This window comes from Mustelus asterias, unplaced genomic scaffold (assembly GCF_964213995.1).
Source record: "Mustelus asterias unplaced genomic scaffold, sMusAst1.hap1.1 HAP1_SCAFFOLD_76, whole genome shotgun sequence".
Lineage (NCBI taxonomy): Eukaryota > Metazoa > Chordata > Chondrichthyes > Carcharhiniformes > Triakidae > Mustelus > Mustelus asterias.
This window is the reverse complement of record NW_027590135.1, coordinates 1,040,331-1,048,033: the sequence shown is the minus strand read 5'-3', so window position 1 is coordinate 1,048,033 and position 7,703 is coordinate 1,040,331. Positions and strand designations below refer to the sequence as shown.

Sequence of the window (7,703 nt, the reverse complement as noted above, 5' to 3'; positions counted from 1 at the left end):
TGAAGCAGTTGTCTTCCTTTTGACAATCGATCCATGGTCGTCAGACTTTTAATCCCAGATGTTCTTAATTGATGAAATTTCACCATTTGCCTTGGTGGTGGTGGTGGTCTGTGTGTGTGTGTGTGTGTGTGTGTGTGCGTGCGTGCGTGAGAGAGAGAAAGATTCTCACATAATCAGTCCGTTTGTGAGTGTGGATTAACCTTTTATATTCCCTCACAAACACTGTGATCCCCTTGCTTTTGTGAATTCCCAAGAAGCATTTGTACTACTGAGACCCTGGTGGTCGGGTGGAGGGTGGGGTGAGGGTTGAAGGCAATGCCGCAGGGTGCTGAGTGTGGAAGCAGCCGATTTTAAAGCTTGTGTGTTGGAAAATGAAGAGTGAACTTGTCTGTGTGAAGATCACAGAAAAGGTATGTCTGGACCTGCGCACTCGAGACAAGTTTTGGGTTGTCAGTAAATGAACTCCTGTAATGAAGGGACAAAATCAGAAAGAGGAAATGCTGGAAATATTCAGCAGCTCCGAAAGCAGCTGTGGAAAGATATTCCTGTCGCCAGGATATAACTCTCCAAATGGATACTTCACGTTGCTCAGATCTGACACTCTCAACACCTTCGTGTAAGGAACAGGGAGGGCGGGAATTGGGTCTTTGTTGATTTGAGCAAACAGCACAATGCAGCAATGAGAAGCTCCTCAGCCCCCGGCGGCTTGGGAAAGGATGGGACTCAGATACAGGACTCTGGTTGGGGTTCAAAAATGGAAAAATACATCGAGTTATAAATGTAATGACAATAAAGGTGGAATTCAGATCGACTTGTGCAGAAATTTTACACTTGGCCAATGTAGTCCGGATGGCCGAGCGGTCTAAGGCACTGCGTTCAGGTCGCAGTCTTTTCTGGAGGCGTGGGTTCAAATCCCACTCCTGACAGTGATTTTTCGTTCGCGAAGCAGCATCCAAACCCAAGAAATTTCTCACCTGGCAGCACAAGGGCAGCTGATGCTGAGAAACAACGACCACCTGTGAGTTCCACTCCGAGACACACTTCATCCTGACTTGGAAATGTATCACCGTTCCCCTGGCTGGCTCACAATCTTGGAACTCCCTCCCGAACAGGAGTGTATGTGCACATATACCACATGGACTGCAGCGGCACCAGAATGAATTCATCGCCAATTACTCAAAGATTATTAATTTGGACAATAAATGCTTCTCGCGCCAGCGGCACACATATCCCGTATGAATAAAGTACTTCTTAAAAAATCACCTCGTGCCACAGAAGGAGCACATCTGCCTTCAGAGCAGAAAACTGTGTGTGAATCACATCCTGAACACGACTACTTTTATACCAGGTGTGTGTCTGAAAACAGTAAGTGGAACCAAGCTCACGATAAACCGCTCAATGTTTAGTGGAAGTGTTTCACTGAGTGATGTGTGTGATTCCCTCTGATGTGCTTTCTTTTGTGAATTCCTAAGGAGCACCTCCCCTGAGACCCTGGTGGGCGGGTGTCGGGGAAAGGCGGATTTGAAAGGTTTACGGGGAATTCGGTGCAGTCTCGATGGGCCACTGTGGGATTCAGTTATTTTTCTTTCATGAATCTATCCGAGATCCCATAGCATCTGTGGAGAGAGAACCGGTCATTCCCGTGAAAGGTCTGCATCTGAAATGTGAACTATCTCTATTTTCAGAGGTACGTTACAGATCTGGTAATATCTCTTTTTTCACTAATACCACCAGATCTGGAATGTATTTCCAGCATTCTGTTGTACGCACGAAGAGCGGTATCAGGCTCTGTGGCTTAGTTGGTTAAAGCACCGATTTAGTAAACCAGAAGATTCTGGATTCAGATCCTCGGATTCCTTTCCAGTGAACTTTGCAACTGCGTAAGTCGCAATATCCATTTCTTGCTTGTCAATGTTGTCTTTCCCTTCACAGTGGATAATCTACAACGATAAAAAAAAACATAGTTCGAGAGTCTCCACAAGTATCTTGACTATTTATTGACGTGATCCACGTACTTTCATCATCTTGCAGTAAAAAAACATTTAATTTGCAATAAATCCAATTCTCCAAGTTCTACAAACATAGCGTTCCATTGTTTTCTCAGGGAATTTCGAACAGAGTCAAATCGCCTTAGAATCACACCATCCCGACAGTGGTGAAGGAGACCATTCTGCCCATCGAGTCTGTCCCGACTCTCCGACAGAGAATCGCACACAGGACCTATTCCCGCAGAGCCACGCATCCACCCCGCTAATCTACCGATACAAACACCTTGGTGACCAAGGGGCAATCGAGCATGGCCAAATCCACCCAACCTGCTCATCTTTGGACTGTGGGAGGAAACCGGAGCACCTGGTTTCCTGAGATAACTTGCCTGGATGAATGCAGTTTGAACAGCACTGCAAAAACTTGGCACCATCCAGGACAAAGCATCCCACTTCATTCGCTTCCCATGCATAAAGCTTCACTCCCTCCACTCCCGACACAAAATGGCAGCAGTTTGCGCCATCTACAAGATGCACTGCAGCAACACAGCAAGGCTCCTTTGCCAGCACCTTCCAAACCCACGACCACGACAGCCTAGAAGGACAAGCACAGCAGACACATCAGAATAACACCACCAGGTTGCAGGGCACTGATATTTATTTATTGATTGTAGTTATTTATAAGTTGTTGTTGCACGTGTGTGTTGTTTAATCTTCGTGATCTTCAAAAGAAGCGAAATATCTAATTGAAAAAGATGCTACTATTTCTAACCCAACCAGCGAACGTCGGGTCAAACTTTAAGAAAGCCCCCGGGGTTTGCGATTTATTTTTGAGTCAGTGGTTTCCCTGGGAGCCAATAAACAGAAGCAGCATGGAGAGATGGCAGAGCAGGAAATGTCGGTGCCGAAGCTGAATCACATCAACGGAGCAGCAACCTGCTTGCTACTAATCGGACCCCAAGTCCGATTCTGGTGGGACTGAAACCCACAACCTTTGAATGGCTGACTTGCCATTATTTAGATGTCAAACGCGCTACCCAAAGCGCCACAGAGCCACATGCTGGAAGTTTGCTCTACTTGTCCATATATGGATATTTGACAATGTGGAAAGTTCAACAATCTCGTAGTTAAAAAGTCAAGGACTGTGAAGAGGGACTTTATTGATTGCAAGTCATGTTGCTACATCTTATGTCTGTTAAAACAGCTGTGGGAATACAGACCATTTTGTCCTTTGTACATGAAATCTGTCCATCACAGAATGATCCTCCCTCTTTCTCTTCCTTATTCTCGTGGACAGCTCGGAGTGTAATCTCGCAGGCTTGATAGTCGGGGGCACATCCTACTCTATCTGTCACAGCGCTGATCAGAATCTGTTCCCTGTTCCAGTTAAACACCTGCACAGAACACAACGCAAAGCTGGAAGCTGGAAACCAGAATCAAAAACCGAAAATGCTGGATATGCTCAGCAGGTGATGGATGAATGGAGATTCCTGTAAAAGAGACCTTGGGGTACAGGTTCATAGCTCCTTGAAAGTGGAGTCACAGGTGGACAGAGTGGTGAAGGAGGCATTCGGCATGCTTGGTTTCATTGGTCAGAACATTGAATTCAGGAGTTGGGACGTCTTGTTGAAGTTGTACAAGACATTGGTAAGGCCACACTTGGAATACTGTATACAGTTCTGGTCACCCTATTATACAAAGGATATTATTAAACTAGAAAGAGTGCAAAAAAGATTTACTAGGATGCTATCAGGACTTGATGGTTTGAGTTATAAGGAGAGGCAGGATAGACTGGCACTTTTGTCTCTGGGCTGTCAAAGGCTGAGGGGTGATCTTATAGAGGTCTATAAAATAATGAGGGGCATAGATCAGCTCGATAGTCAATATATTTTCCCAAAGGTAGGGGAATGTAAAACTAGAGGGCATCGCTGTAAGGTGAGAGGGGGAGATACAAAAGGGTCCAGAGGGGCAATTTCCTTCACACAGAGGGTGGTGAGTGTCTGGAACAAGCTGCCAGATGCAGTAGTAGAGGCGGGTACAAATTTGTCTTTTAAAAAGCATTTAGAGAGTTACATGGGTAAGATGGGTATAGCGGGATATGGGCCAAATGCGGGCAATTGGGACTAGCTTTGGCGTTTTGAAAAAAAAGGCGGCATGGACAAGTTGTCCGAGGGCCTGTTTTCATGCTGTAAACCTCTATGACTATATGACAAGCCGCTGAAGCACAGCACAGTTGCACAGTTTAAAGTTTCCTTTCATCCACAATAGATATTCCATTCTAGTATTTTGAACAATTCAAATTGAAAATGTGCATTGTTATTCTCGTCGCCACAGCCTGAAAACAACTCCAGGCATTGATCTCTCCCTTGGATTTTAAATTTGTAAATCCATTCTCTATCTTTTAAAGCTACTATTGAAACTGTATCCATCACCCGTTCATTTCCTTGTGAATGAGCAGGAGAATTGAAGATATATTTGGATAATTTTCCTTTGACTACATTTGTACAGAAGCATCAAGGTCAAGGAGGGAACCACACACAGCACTTCATGAAATTCACCCATTAAAAGGTGACAATGTTTAATCAAGGGATGGTTCTATTTGTTCATTTATTATTAATGGAGAATATAAAGTTGGAACAGTGTGCAATCTGGGCATTGTAACTGAGCAAAGTGAAACACAATGCGGACTGGGCAGGATAAGCCGAGCATGGGCAATGGACAGAGTGGAGGTGCGACGTTAGCTGGCTTGTGAGACGGCGCAGGGAGATGTTGCAAGGTGAAGGTACATCGGAAAATGGGAGTGTTAAATGTTGAATGATGAATGTGCAAGTAGAATGTGCAATGTAGACTGCAGGCTGGATATTCAATGGCTTCTGTGATGGGTGAATAGACTGTGGAATCTTGGCATGGTAAAGGTGCAATGGGGATTAGGACGGGTAAAGGTGTATCCTTTATTTTATATCACCTCTCCTCGATCTTCGGACCAAAATGCATTACTTCACACTTCCTTACATTAATTAAATTGTATCTGTCACGTGCCTGCCCATTCCACCAGACTGTCTATATCTTCTTGCAGATTATCAATATCCTCCTCACTAAAAATCATAATATTTTCAAATTTTGCACCACTGACAAATTTTGAGATCGAAACCTAAGCACCCAGATATAGGTCAGTAATATATATCAAGAAAAGCAAATTTCTCTCCATATAATATCCCCAATCAGAAATAGGTAAAACTTTCTGAAAAATATGCTTTAATAGGTTTGTACTAATAATTAAACTGTTGCTGAATGAAATTCTAACTAAGCTAATGATTCAAATGCCATTTGGCTCCAAATAAAATGCCAACCGGCACTAATACATTCAATTATAAGCATAGCCTTGCTCATTTATCAGGATTTAAATGACGAATACAGAGGGAAGCAACGTACTGGTAGATTTCAAAATGAAATGGCCAAAAGATTTAGTATTTCTAAATTCCTCAGTCCCAGGTTCAATATGATGTGAACAATTCTTGTCTGCTGTGTCCCTCTCTGATGTCTGAACTTCAGCCTACCAGAGTGTGCTGACATCCACTGGCCGCAATACAGAACTGCAGTAGAGCGGAAAAATGCATCTTAACTGTCGCTGTTGCAGAGACAGATCAAACAGGAGTTAATGATTGGATATCGGCATTACATTCCATAGAGAAATCAATATTAATGTACTTTTAAATGCAGTTAGTATAACTTCGAATTTGCTGTTACCTGGAGCAGTTGAGTCGACGAGCACAGATGTACGAAAGGAAAATCTCGGTAATGAGACGATGGAGAATGAATTTCAGAGATATGCAGATGATGTTACGTTGAAGATTTTTAGTAGAGGATGGTGTGGAATCATGTACTAATTAGAACAAAAGGCCCTGTTTCAATTATGTACCTTCCAGATAGAATGTGTACAGATTTGCAAAGTCTCTCAGAGAGATTCATAATGAACATCACACACATATGTCGCACCAGAGACAGAGCGATACAGAATGAGTCCAACACTCATACACCTCGAATCTTAGAAGGGACAGCAAAGAGAGGGAGACCATTCGGCCCTTTGTCTCTATGCTGGTCTGTACAAGAACAACTCAGCTCATCCCTTTCCCGTCCTTGTCTCATAACCATGGAAATCCTTTCACTTCAGGTGCTGATTCCATTCCCCCTTGACAGCCCTGATTTGATGCTGCCTCTGCCACCCTCTCAGGCAGTGCATCCCAGGTCCTAAACACTCTGCACATTAAAAGCCATCTTTCTCTCCTCAGGCAATGGGAGCAATATTTCTTCATCTACTCTTCTTAGACTGCACACACAAGCCCACCACCTCTACCAGGGTAGAGGCAGAGAGATTCTTTCCACTTAGAAAGGAAACAAGAACTTGAGGACACAGCCTCAAAATAAGGGGGAGTCAGTTTAGGACAGAGTTGAGGAGGAACTTCTCCTCTCGGAGGGTAGTGAATCTCTGGAATTCTCTGCCCATTGAAGCAGTGGAGGCTACCTCGTTAAATATGTTTAAGTCACAGGTAGATAGATTTCTGATCAATAAGGGAATTAACGGTTTTGGGGAGCGAGCGGGTAAGTGGAACTAAACCACTATCAGATCAGCCATGATCTTATTGAATGGCGGGGCAGGCTCGAGGGGCTAGATGGCCTACTCCTGCTCCAATTTCTTATGTTCTTACCATCTCGAAGGACAGCGGAAATAGATACATGGGAACACCAGCACTGCAAGCTCCCCCTCAAGCCACTCACCATCCTGACTTGGAAAGACATCGCGGCTCTTTCGCTGTCAGAGTGGCAAAATGCTGAAAGACTGTATGGCGAACAGCACTGTGGCTGTACCGACACCTCATGGACTGCAGCCGTTCAAGAAAGCAGCAAACCATCACCTTCCGAATGTCAGTTGGGGATTGGCAATGAATGCTGGCCTCTTCAGTGATGCCCACCTCTCGAAATGAATAAAACAAATAAACACTCGCAACTACAACCGGAGACAGATAGATACAGAACAAATCTCACTCACGTGCATGTTTGGATACAATCTGAATCCCCCAATCACATTCACTAACAGAGGGTAAAATGCAGTCGAAATTGGGCGATTGTTATCCAGTTGCAGTTTAACCAGAGTTTTATACAAGAATAGAGAACATCTTCACACAACGTGCAACATTTTAACCCAATATGGAACATTATGAGACCAGTTAATCATCTTTCTGCCGAACAGAAAACATCTTCACGGAGAATATTTTCACACAACACGGAACACGTTTTCAGAGCAGGGCATATATTAACAGAACATTTTTAAAAAGTACACAACATGGATCATATTTATACAACCGGAAAGATATTGAAAGCATCAGGGAAACATTTTACACAACAGCAGAAAGCACCTCTCAACAACAGAGAGCAGAGTTACACAGCAGGAAATATATTTACAAATATGGACTTGCAACAGAAAATTCCTTTAAAAATAGAGATCGATTTTCCAATTCCGTGCTTTGCCGGTTTCCCATCACCTTTGCCTGTCGTTACGTGTCCAGACAATCTCTCTTACTGCTATTGTGTGTTTTTCTCTGTTTTATTCTCGCTTTGATGCAGTGGCTGAGCGTCCTGACACTGGAACGTGTATTAAATGATACAGGAGCGAAAATCTGCCTGACTATATTGATAGGCAGCAGCAATGCCCCTTGCCGG

The 7,703-nt window shown here is 43.7% G+C and overlaps 1 non-coding gene across 1 annotated transcript; it reads left to right on the top strand.

Annotated features, from left to right (window-relative positions):
• The first annotated feature begins 843 nt into the window (after positions 1–843).
• On the top strand, positions 844–926 carry trnal-cag (transfer RNA leucine (anticodon CAG)). The gene has a single exon. It is a non-coding gene; the product is annotated as a tRNA-Leu (tRNA).
• The last annotated feature ends 6,777 nt before the right edge of the window (positions 927–7,703 follow it).